Source organism: Bactrocera tryoni, unplaced genomic scaffold, assembly GCF_016617805.1.
Source record: "Bactrocera tryoni isolate S06 unplaced genomic scaffold, CSIRO_BtryS06_freeze2 scaffold_760, whole genome shotgun sequence".
Lineage (NCBI taxonomy): Eukaryota > Metazoa > Arthropoda > Insecta > Diptera > Tephritidae > Bactrocera > Bactrocera tryoni.
The window spans coordinates 53,298-66,580 of NW_024396423.1; the positions used below are offsets into that span (position 1 = coordinate 53,298).

A 13,283-nucleotide genomic window follows, 5' to 3' on the forward strand; every position below is an offset into this window, starting at 1 on the left:
CTTTAAATTGGTTGTCTGCAATTCTAAACCGAAGCACTCCATATACAAATGTTCAATACACTAATTTTTTACTTAAAAAAGTTTGCAACATTTGGTTTTGTGATTTGATTATCTCTTGAATCACATGTTTCATTGTAGACATAAATTGTGTCATACATTGGGTAAGGTTGAAAATCATAGTTTCAACGCTTCCATTTGGTAGGTGCCCCAAAAATTGCATTTGTGCAGTTTTGCCTTTCACCAGATTTGCATAGCTTTCTTGTGTAGCATTATTTTTAATAGTACCCTGTTTTGAAAGGAGAGGAGAAAGATTTCAACATTTTCGCTGGGAAGAATATTTATCATTTGATTACGACGTGCTTGAATTCCGACAGGCAATTTAGTTTTTAAGTCTTTATATATAGTTTGCAGTGTGATGTGCATCCACAATTACTACATTTTTTATTTAAATCCTCCTTCTTAAAGGTATATAGGATAGGATGCAATACGATTTCGTGTGTCCATACTCTTGACAGTTTGTACATTGTACTGGACTATTTTTTTGTATGGTTCCTTAAAGGTAACTCTGCGGTAGAGCAGATATTTTAGGTTGTAATTGGAATGTGTGGGATATGTAGTCACCGATGATCAGAGCATACTTAAATTATGAAGGGAACACTTATCCAGCCTGCTAAATGGCAGTGAACGTAGGCTGCAGAATGGCCAGGAAAAGGCGAACCCGATTCCCCAATCGATGACGATGGAGCATACGTTCCATTGCCCGACCATGAAAAAGTTCGAATAGCAAATACCCGCCTGAAGAACACCAAAGCGGCGGGGGCCGATGGATTGCCGGCCGAGCTATTCAAACACGAAGGCGAAGAACTGATAAGGAGTATGCTTCAGATTCTTTGTAAAGTATGGTCGGACGAAAGCATGACCAACGATTGGAATTTAAGTGTGCTCTGCCCAATCCATACAAAAGGAGACCCCACAATCTGCGCCAACTACTATGGGATTAGCCTCATCAACATCGCATATAAGGTTCTATCGAGCGTATTGCTTGAAAGATTAAAGCCCACCGTCAACAAACTGATTGGACCTTATCAGTGTAGCTTTAGACCTGGCAAATCTACAACCGACCAGATATTCACCACGCGCCAAATTTTGGAAAAGCCCCTTGAAAGGAGAATCGGCACACACCACCTCTTTGTCGATTTCAAAGCTGCTATCGACAGCACGAAAGGAGCTGCCTCTATGCCGCGATGTCTGAATTTGGTATCCACGCAAAACTGATACGGCTGTGTAAACTGACGTTGAGCAACACGAAAAGCTCCGTCAGGATCGGGAAGGACCTCTCCGAGCCGTTCGATACCAAACGAGGTTTCAGACAAGGCGACTCAATATCGTGCGACTTCTTCAATCTGCTGCTGGAGAAAATAATTCGAGCTGCAGAACTTAATCGAGCAGGTACCATCTTCTATAAGAGTGGACAGCTGCTGGCGTATGCCGTTGACATTGATATCATCGGCCTCAACACCCGCGCCGTTAGTTTTGCTTTCTCCAGACTGAACAAGGAAGCACAGAAAATGGGTCTGGCTGTGAACGAGGGCAAGACGAAATATCTCCTGTCATCAAACAAACAGTTGTCGCAGCCGGGACTTGGCTCCCACGTCACTGACGACAGACATAACTTTGAAGTTGTAGACAATTTAGTATATCTTGGAACCAGCGTAAACACCATCAACAATGTCAGCCTGGAAATCCAACGCGGGATAAGTCTTGGAAACAGGTGCTACATCGGACTGATTAGTCAATTGAGAAGCAAAGTCCTCTCTCGACGAACAAAAACCAAACTCTTTAAATCACTCATAATTCCCGTCCTGCTATATGGTGCAGAGGCTTGGACGATGACACCAACTGATGAGTCGACGTTACGAGTTTTCGAGAGAAGGGTTCTGTGAAAGATTTATGGTCCTTTACGCGTTGGCCACGGCGAATATCGCATTCGTTAGAACGATAAGCTGTATGAGATATATAACGATATTGACATAGTTCAGCGAATTAAAAGACAGCGGCTACGCTGGCTAGGTCATGTTGTCCGAATGGATGAAAACACTCCAGCTCTGAAAGTATTCGACGCAATACCCTCCGGGGGAGGCAGAGGAAGAGGAAGACCTCCACTCCGTTGGAAGGACGAAGTGGAGAAGGACCTGGCTTCGCTTGGAATATCCAATTGGCGCCACGTGGCGAAAAGAAAAAACGACTGGCGCGCTGTTGTTAACTCGACTATAATCGCGTAAGCGGTGTCTACGCCAATTAATAAGAAGAAGAAGAACCGTCAAACGTATTGCTATTGCCATTGCCAAATCTGTATGTGGGCATTTGCTATCATAATATAATCATTTGCAGAAAGGTGTAGGGTAGGTAGGTTCGAGCTGATGTAGCGAATGCTTTGAGCACTTGTATAATTTATTTTATCACTTGCTAAATGAATTCGGGTAGGTAGCTGATGTAACGCACGTTACAAATAACTTTTGTTGGATATATTTTGCCATGAGATGCGTATTTCAGGCGCTAGGTAGACAATTTCACGACTTTAGGCGAATTTCCGAAATTTCAAGGCCGTTGTTGGGGTTGAAGATGCAATCCGATCTCAAAACAAAAAGATGCATTGAAATCAGGAAGTACTAAGGCAACTTTTCCGCACTATTAGAAATCCTGAATCGAAAAAGTCCGGAATCGACCCACCCTAATGTACACCTTTTACACTGTAATCGAATTCTTTTGTTTAATATGAAAGGATTTACGTTCTCGTTAGCGCTTTTGTCGCTACAGAACCGGTGTACGCGTATATCGATGTACGTGTTCCAACTGAGCTAAGAAAACAAGTACAAGCCCAGTTTCACCTTCCCTCTTGTAAAAATGGAAGAAAAAAAGTGTGGTGTCCTCATCAGTGGTGACATGGTGTGTGGTTGTATATGTAGCGATGTGTGGTGCGTGGTGTTCCTAAGTGTGGTGTGGGGGTGTGTCAGTGATGTGTTTTTTTTTTCTGATTAGCGTGTTGATGTGGTAAATGCTGTGTTGTATATGTTTAAGTAGATGTCCACTTCACTTTTGTCTTTTGACACTTACCACTTCCACTTCTTTAACTAAAACACCCGGTTAACTTGTAAGGGTAATTCAAGATGGATTTAATTAGATTTTTTAATTTCTTTACAAATATGGAAAATGAGGTTCAAGTTACTTTTAATTCTTATTTCAATTAGAACAATATTGCGGAAATAAGGGGTAATCAACAGTTAATTTATCTCAGGCGGTTTATCTCATTTAGCCAATATTGAAGTAGGTTATTTCTGGGAGACTTAAGTACATTTCGACAAATTGTTTCCATCGTTACATCGTCGCGTGCAGTATTAATAAAACAAACACTTTCCAAAATTTCAAATGTTTTTGAAAAATTGTTCAATGTCATCTATTCTAGTCAATATATGTTTCATAATATTGCATCTGTAGTGAAATTTGATATTCTGTATAAAGCACTGGTCAAGGGGCTAAGAAACGGATGTTGTAATAGCAGGTAAAAAGATTAACTTTGCGTAATTAAGTTTAATATCTCGAGGGTGAGATGTGGCGTTATCAAAAACTAGTAAAATTTTTCGCTTTTGAGAGCCCATTTTCTTATCAAACGTTAGTAGCCCACATAATTTCACGAGACATCCAAGCTTTCGGATTTAATTTCCATTTAATTGGCAGACTTCTTACATAGCATGCTGCTTTTTATCTCCAGCCATATTGGCACACAATAGCACTGTCAATCTTTCTTTCAATAATTTACCTCCAACTCATTTTTCGTTCTTCAAGGCAAAAGTCTTACTTGGCAAAGCGCGGAAAAAAGTCTAGTTTCATCTGCGTTAAATATATCTTCTGCTCTCTAGCCCAATAACATGTCTGGCAACTTTTGTTTAAATTGATGCACTTCCCCGGGATTAACCTCAGCAGATTGCCGACATACGATTTTGAACGTCACATTATACCGTTTCCGCCATTTTCCCAATCATACATTTGATGCCGAAAAAGTTTGAACTCCTAATTGACCAGCAATTTTTTTTTGCTTTTTCCTTTATAATAATATATGTAGATATAAATGGTATATTTGGATTTCTGGGTTTGACAAACCACTCAAAACACTAATTAAAAACTTTTTCCCATAAGTGATTTTGAGACATATTCAAGCAAGCCATGTGATTGTGAGAAGATAATAGTTTTAGTGAGAACAAGTTTGAGTGAACAATGGAGGTGATTCCTGAAGTAGAGGGTATAATCATAAGCCAAGTTATTCACTGCAGATCACTGATGTGTACTTCTATTGGTAAGTATGCACTTTTGATATATCACATAAGTATACTATATAGTATACGTTTGTATGAGAGTAAAATGTTTTGATAATAACCCAGCGGGATAATGGTTCTCGAAAAAGCACATGAGAAGACTAATTAATAATTAAGAAAGTGAAGCACTTTAATGCGTTACTATTTGACAAGTTTTTCGTGTTTTTATCACTGAATGAAATTCATAACTATGTATATACGGTTTCAACTTTTTTTGTAGAATGTGTAAAAGTAGAAGCTACACCAAATCGGAATATGCCACTCGTTGCCTGGAAAAAACGAAAAGAGACTCAGTCACAAAATTAAAAGAAATTCATTTTTTTATACATAAATACTTATTTTCATAACGAAATACATACATGCACTTTCATAAATAAAGCAAAATTAATATGCACTTTTTTCTATTCTACTATTGAACTTGGCATAGAAGAATTCTTCATAAACTTTGGCATCGAAGAATTCTTCGTCCCTATGGTAAGCGAAAGGGGTGATCTGTTACTTTTCCTAGGACATCGCCGTGTTAATTTTTATCGATCGGAGTAAGCGATACAAACATGCTGCATCGCTTTCCTCGCTCTCTTACCAATGTCTACCATATCCCGCTGGGAAACTTTTAACTGCTGAACACATAGAGTGCGACACGACATGAGTGCACAAAACAACACAGCTGTCCATTTTGTATGTACACAATTTCGTTGTTGTCATACTAACACCATTCACTTCAATAGAATTTTAATATTTTGTTCAAAGTATAATTTTTTAGATTATCAATTCTTATTACAAACTAGCTGTTACCCTGTGTTTTTCGCTACACCTAAATCGATTAAAACTCTTAAGGGTTTTTACTTTGTGTTTTATTTATTGTTGTAAAACTGTTACTTATTTATAAAGCATTTATAAAACATATTGGTATACAACATTTTTGGTTTTTCCACCTGGCGCGTAAATGAATAAGCACCTTGGTGTTCCCACTCTCGAGCATGCGACGAACAATTGGCCGTGGGAGAAGCACGGTTCTTCCAAATTGACGCCGCACACTTGAAACGTTTTCCCTTGCGATTTGTTGATGGTCATCGCAAAGCCAAGACGTACTGGGAACTGCAAGCGCTTAAATTCAAACGGCATGTCCGTTGGAATCATGGGAATGCGTGGCAAGAGTACAACTTCGCCTGCTGCCTTGCCATTTAGTATTGTTGCTTCAATCAAATTTGGCCACAATTTTTTGACTGAAAGTCTTGTGCCATTACACAAAGTCGGTGGCTTCAGATTTCGTAGAAGTATAATGGGTGAACCGACTTTCAGAACCAAACGATGCTGCGGCAGACCGGGGGGATCCAAAGAATTCAAGAATTCAGTTGGATAATTGACTACTTCATCTTGATTCAAAACGCTATCCATCGATGTACATGTTGTAGCTTCTCCTGTCAGTTTTTCTTGAATGGCAAAATTGATTTCGTTGACGTGTACATTTTTCGGTGCCAATATTGCGTAAATAATCGTAGCGTTGATAGTGTTGAACAATATTCGGAAATACACTTTCAATCAATTCTTCTTTCGATTGTAAAAGTGTACAAAGGTTGTTCGGCAATGTGATCAAACCGGTATCAACGATTGGTATTTTGCCTTCGCCAATGTCCAACAACTGCTTCGACAACGCCGCTGCGGATCGATCATTTTGCAATTGGACTCGCATGTTGATGGTAAGAGTCAGCCTTTGAACATGTCTCCACAAAACTGACGATTTTAAACATGCGTTTATTTCGTCGGCAGGAGTTGATCGAGGAATGATTGACATCGTTTTCCGAAAATCTTCTAACAAACGCATTCGCTGACATGCTTCACGATACGTCGCACACAACTGACCGTCAACAGTTTTCAAATCATCAACCGATCTTGGTCCGCGCACGTTGACTAATAGCAGACGCAAATAGAAACATTCGGCGTTGTTCGGATGGATGGTGTAAATGCGTCTTATGGCATCGGTTTTACGGACATTTGGATAACCGTCATCACGCTCTCCTTGCTTTCGTCGTTGAAATGTTTTCGATGATGAATTCCAATTGAAATATTGTGGTATTTCGGAATATAGCAATGTTCTTGCAAATTCATCGTTTTCACACAACTCGAAAAAGGTAGTTAGTGTTGTCCCCGGTGGTCGTACTAGAGTATGTATATTTGAAGTACATAAATAAAAATGGAAAAATTAACTTAAAACTACATCTTAAACTATGTATTTTACCCTCACACGCATATGCAATAAGACCCACCAACAGTGTGATGTAAAACCAACAGTGTATTTGCAAACCGCATGAAAGCACTTACGAAACAATAACAATACTCACTTGCTTTTTGTGTGTTGCACGGTCAGCAGAAAAACACAAAATCGGTTCGAATAAATGTAGCAAATCGATGGAAATAAATCTGGAAAAAACACACAATGTTGAAACACTTTTTTTTTACACACACTGCGCATTTTCAAGCGACAATCGAACCGCATGGCATCACATACGAAACAACAACAATACTCACTTGCTTTGTGTTGTACGCAGAATGTTAATCACGTTGAAATCTGAGAAAAATACACACAATGTTGAAACATTTTTTTTGATGCACTCAGTGCAGCGGAACACTTACGTTCTGTATGTCTTGTCTGCTTGACAGTCATCCATAGAAAGAACGAATGACAGGCAAAAACGATCAACATGCGATGTCAATGTTTTTTATTAATTGTAAACAGCCGCCAGTTGTTTCTGTTTATTAGTAAAAGGCATTTGACAGGACTGCCAATCTTGCGGCAAAATATTATTTCATGAGAATTTGTATAGGCGGGATGTAACATTTTTTTTTTTTTTGCAAAACGTGCAATGTAACACACATTAAATTTCTTATGTATACCCTCCAAACAGACCCCAATCACCCCAGAAAATTTCATTGAAATCGGGCAATTTTATATATATAGATGATAGATGATATAACAGAGCTATTTTATGCTTCTCTTTGTAAAATAACATCAGGTGTGTTAGAGCTTTGAATAATTTTACATATAACATATTAGTGGTATACTCAGCTTTCTCCTCTTCTCTCTACTGTCGTTGGCAAATTAAGAAATATTTTTAAACTAGCGAGAGCGACAACTGACAGCCAACTGTCGTGTAGTCGTGCCGCTGTCTAAATAATTGTGTCCATAAGCATGTTCAGCACATTTGCTTAAGCACAATTGCTTCAGGTTAGCGGGTGACGTAACGACGAGTGGTGAACAACTGATTTATACCCGCCGTGAAATTCGGGCGAGTAAACACAATTGTGACGGAGAAGAAAATTAAAACAGAAGTAGTTTCTCAGTATATTTTTTTTCTCATTTTCACTTTTTCGCAAAATAATTTCGTAAATACGTAGACGACCCTTTTTATATTCTTGCAACCAGTTGCTACAGAGTATTATAATTTTGTTCACCCAACGCTTTTACGTATCACTTTAAACTAAGCGAGATAGATATAGGGTTATGTATATATAAATGATCAGGAAGACGAGAAAAGTTGAAATCCGGTTGCCTGTCTGACTGAATGAAACCGAACCGAAAATTTTCAAAGTGCCATAACTAAGCACTAAATTAAGGTATAAAACTCTAATTTGGTACAAAGGTACAGAGCAGCAGCAAAGGACACCTGTGGGCAAACATTTTTGAAAAAGTGGACATGGCCCCGCTCTCTAACAAATTTAATATACATATCTCCTAACTCACTTAAGTTAAAACAACCAAACTTTTTGAAGACAAATCTTATGAAAATTTTTCTGACAGTGTGAGAATGGATAAAATCGGAGGATAACCCAGCTCACTCTCCATATAACTGCACTGATAAAACTTACTCAAAACGCGATAAATCAGTAGCCAGATAAGACAGAGAAACTAAATTTTACAACCGAGATGGCATGAGGTGCTTTATAGTAACCGGCATAAAAATTGGACAATGGGCGTGGCACCGCCTACTTTTTTGTTGAAATCTTCTTTGGTGCATATGTTACATTGCGAAAATGAATGAAATCGGACACCAATCTCGCCTACTTCCCATATATCACTTGAGGCATTCAGTATCCAGTACGCAAATCAAGAAGCAAATATGGTAATATAACGGGATAAAACTGACCAAAAATTGTTTAAATACAATAAAAACTGTTCAAGCCTCTAGGTACCGAATATTTTGACCCCGATATCTATATTTGACTTTTGATCGAAAATGTCGGTCAATGTGTGATATATATAACTGAAATTAAAAGATAATTTTTCCCTTATAATAGTATGTCTGCATGCCAAAAACAGGCGGAATCGGACCAATATTTCCCGAAAAAGAATTTCGAACATCCGGATGACTTCGAACTGCATATATCGCCCAATATGTGAGTTATCCCAATGAAAATAAGATGGCGTGTTTTATTCATAACAGTGTATCTTTGTGCCGTAAGTAGATACATTTGAGCGAAAACGAAGCCTAGCCCTATATAACAAATATCTGGGCTTTCGATCATACGACTGACTTTACTATATAATGTATTATTGGTTTTACACCTTAAAGTATTTCCCTGGAATTGGTTCTTGCAAGTTCGGTTGCACCCGAACTTAGAACTTCTTTACATGTTAATTTGTCAAATTGGCACAACAGTTCGAAAAATATACTTTGAAACTGACGAAGAAAATAGAAATAAACTTAAGTACTGTTACACTCATACAGCAATGTCATATAAAAAACTTATAGCTGAAATTAGATGTATCGGGTGATTTTTTTGAGGTTAGGATTTTCATGCATTAGTATTTGACAGATCACGTGGGATTTCAGACATGGTGTCAAGGAGAAAGATGCTCAGTATGCTTTGACATTTCATCATGAATAGACTTACTAACGAGCAACGCTTGCAAATCATTGAATTTTATTACCAAAATCAGTGTTCGGTTCGAAATGTGTTTCGCGCTTTACGTCCGATTTATGGTCTACATAATCGACCAAGTGAACAAACAATTAATGCGATTGTGACCAAGTTTCGCACTCAGTTTACTTTATTGGACATTAAACCAACCACACGAATGCGTACAGTGCGTACAGAAGAGAATATTGCGTCTGTTTCTGAGAGTGTGGCTGAAGACCGTGAAATGTCGATTCGTCGCCGTTCGCAGCAATTGGGTTTGTGTTATTCGACCACATGGAAGATTTTACGCAAAGATCTTGGTGTAAAACCGTATAAAATACAGCTCGTGCAAGAACTGAAGCCGAACGATCTGCCACAACGTCGAATTTTCAGTGAATGGGCCCTAGAAAAGTTGGCAGAAAATCCGCTTTTTTATCGACAAATTTTGTTCAGCGATGAGGCTCATTTCTGTTTGAATGGCTACGTAAATAAGCAAAATTGCCGCATTTGGGGTGAAGAGCAACCAGAAGCCGTTCAAGAACTGCCCATGCATCCCGAAAAATGCACTGTTTGGTGTGGTTTGTACGCTGGTGGAATCATTGGACGCAACGTTACGGTGAATGGCGATCGCTATCGTTCGATGCTAACAAACTTTTTGTTGCCAAAAATGGAAGAACTGAACTTGGTTGACATGTGGTTTCAACAAGATGGCGCTACATGCAATTCATCTCAAGAAATGGACCCGTAAGTTGGCCACCAAGATCATGCGATTTAACGCCTTTAAGACTATTTTTGTGGGGCTACGTCAAGTCTAAAGTCTACAGAAATAAACCAGCAACTATTCCAGCTTTGGAAGACAACATTTCCGAAGAAATTCGGGCTATTCCGGCCGAAATGCTCGAAAAAAGTTGCCCAAACTTGGACTTTCCGAATGGACCACCTAAGACGCAGCCGCGGTCAAGCATTTAAATGAAATTATCTTCAAAAAGTAAATGTCATGAACCAATCTAACGTTTCAAATAAAGAACCGATGAGATTTTGCAAATTTTATGCGTTTTTTTTTTTAAAAAAGTTATCAAGCTCTTAAAAAATCACCCGATAGTTCCCTAATCGTCAGCTGACAGTGTTCCATTTTTAGTCTCTTAATAAAATATTTAATAAATTAGTTTATTAACTAAAATTAAATTAAATGAAGACTGCAGTGTAGAAAAAATCTTTAATTAAAAGAAAACTGTAAATTAGATAAAGTTCATGAAATTTTACAAAAGAACTTATTATTATTGCACTTAAACTAAAATGCAAAAAACAATTCACAAAATATATAAAAAAGTTCAAACTATTTCGACAAATAGTATAAATATATTCAGATGTAAACTAAACTGGTTATTTTCTTTTGATATGCAATTTCAATACATATCTAATAAGAAATCCTACTTTGTTTACAATAAAATATAACATATAGGATAATATATCATATAGACGATTACAGTTATTAAAAAAAATATACTAAAGTTAATATATTTCGACAAAATTAAAATATATGCAATATCAAATAAATTTAATACAAGGAAAGTTAAAAACTAATTTTGTATACATGTTGTTAGTGTAGCGTAGCAGAAAATCGTCTTTAAATTATTTTGAAAAATGCTGTAGAGTCAACTCATAGTTACGCCTTGATTCCTTTCTAAAAAAGAGAAATGAATATTGAAAAATTATTCTAAGAATTGATAGTCTCCGAATTATGCATGAATATTATTGTGGGTTATCGATAACATAAAAATCATAGGATGATAAGAAATTCAATTTTATTAAAAAGAAATTCAGTAGTTAGCTTTTAACTCAAAGTTAAAATCACATACATATATAACTCTGCTTGTTAAAAGTGTTGTGCGTAATTGGCGTGCTAAAAAAAATTAAATAAGTTTGGTGGGCAAAGACAGACAATTTACATAATCTACTCATCAATCCGGAGAATCCAAAGCACGGTCTTCAGGTGTATTGGAGTGCAGAAGCAGTGACCAGCGATAAAGGGATGTCCAACTTATACCAGTGTGAGAGCGTTTCAAAGTTAGCGTTTTTATAACATTTTCCGTTATTGCCAGATTGGACAAAATAATAATTTTTGGGCATTTAAATTAAAACACCCAACATTTCGTATGAATAAAAATCACTATATATGTAGTGGTTAATTAATATTTACAAGGAGCGTTCCAAAGTAAACAAGAAACTTGTTGAATCTAGCTCTATATGTCGACTGGTGCGTTAAAATCTGCTATCCTTATCGATTGTCTAGTGAGAATTTCATGACATTTCTTTGATTGGAAGTGAAGTTATTGCGTTTTAAGTGTAAGTTGGTTTGTGTTATCGGTGCGAAAATGAGCTTCGAACAAAGAGCCAACATTAAATTTTGTTTTAAAAATGATAAAACTTTTACCGAAACGTTTCGATTGATGAAACAAGTTTATGGCGATGATTGCCTATCCCCTAGCAAAGTGCAAGAGTTGTTTCAACGTTTTCAAAGTCGTGTGGACATAAATGACGATCAACATGGCCAATCAAAATCCGTGTTTACCAGAAATTCCATTGAAACTGTGTGTGAATTCATCAAAAATCAGCCGAAATCGTCATAGGTATGGAATTGAACCTCTCCAAAATATCGATTTATCGCATTTTAACTGAAAATTTGGGCTTAGGAAATGTGTGTGCACGGTTTGTTCCGCACAAATTGACTGACTACCAAAAACCTTCTCATCGATCGACGCTCCCCGTATTCACCTGATATGGCACCGTTCCACTTCTTCCTTTTCGGAAAAATGCATTTGCCCATGAAAGAAAAGCGTTATGCAGACGTAGAGACCATTCAAAAGACTTGCACCGGCATACTGGCGGCCATACCGGCCAGCGAGCTAAAACACTCCTTCGACATGCTTTTGAACCGTGCAAAAGCTGTATTGAAGCAGAAGGAGATTATTTTGATTAAAATAAATTGATTTTGCCGAAACAAACATTTGTTCTGTTTTTTTTGTAAGTCCTGTTTACTGTGGAACGTACCTTGTAGACAAACTATTTAAATCTTTTTATGGTGTGTTAATGACTTTTGACCTTTCAATACCCAATAAAAGCATTTAAGCTTATTAGCTCACAATCAAAAAATGTTTTTAATAATTTTCCATTAAAAATAATACTGTGATGCTTGACTTTACAAAACATTTCATCAAATACGTTTAAATTTCACAAATCCATTTAATATTCATTGTTTCACATTTTTTAAAAGTGGTCTTGAACAATGTAACAAATACTTCCATTTACATATTTTTTTGGTAAGATTTCAATCTGGCCATCGCTCGTATTCAATTACTAAACGTCAAAACCTCCTTAACTCGATCAGCTGTCAAAGTGCAGTTCAATACATCTGAATCCCGCGGTTTGGATTCTCCAGATTGATGAGTCGATTTTCTGCCTTTTTCCACCAAAATTATTTAATGTTTTTAGCACGCACAATTACTCACTCTTCTAACAAGCAAAGCTAGATACTTATGTATGTGATTTTTACTTTAAGTTAAAAGCTACTAATGAAAAATCACCTAACAGATATTAATCAATCATGCATTTCTTTTTAATAAAATTGGATTTCTTATCATCCTATGATTACTTATCGATAACCCACAATAGTAATTATACTACATAATTTAGTCTTCGAATTATTATTAAAATAATTATTCAACATTAATTTCTCTTTTTTAGAAAGGAATCAAGGCATAACTATGAGACGCAAAGCTCCGTTCGTTTTTATTCGGCCAAGGACTGTCGACTCTACAGCATTTTTCAAAATAATTCAAGACGATTTTCTGCTACTACAACAACAACATGTATAATTTTGGAATTATCAAATGTGATCGTATAGTGTAAAAAAAAGTTATTTTAACTTTCCTTGTATTAAAATTATTTGATATTGCATATATTTTAATTTTGTCTAAATATATTAACTTGATAATGCCGAGAGCTACCATCGTG

The 13,283-nt window shown here is 36.9% G+C and overlaps 1 long non-coding RNA gene across 1 annotated transcript in view; it reads left to right on the forward strand.

The window, feature by feature from the left end:
• The first annotated feature begins 13,019 nt into the window (after window positions 1–13,019).
• LOC120781946 overlaps window positions 13,020–13,283 on the forward strand; it is a 69,641-nt gene continuing 69,377 nt past the window's right edge. Inside the window, exon 1 of the long non-coding RNA XR_005706196.1 lies at window positions 13,020–13,174. This is a non-coding gene — a long non-coding RNA (uncharacterized LOC120781946). The remainder of the gene's footprint in view (window positions 13,175–13,283) is intronic.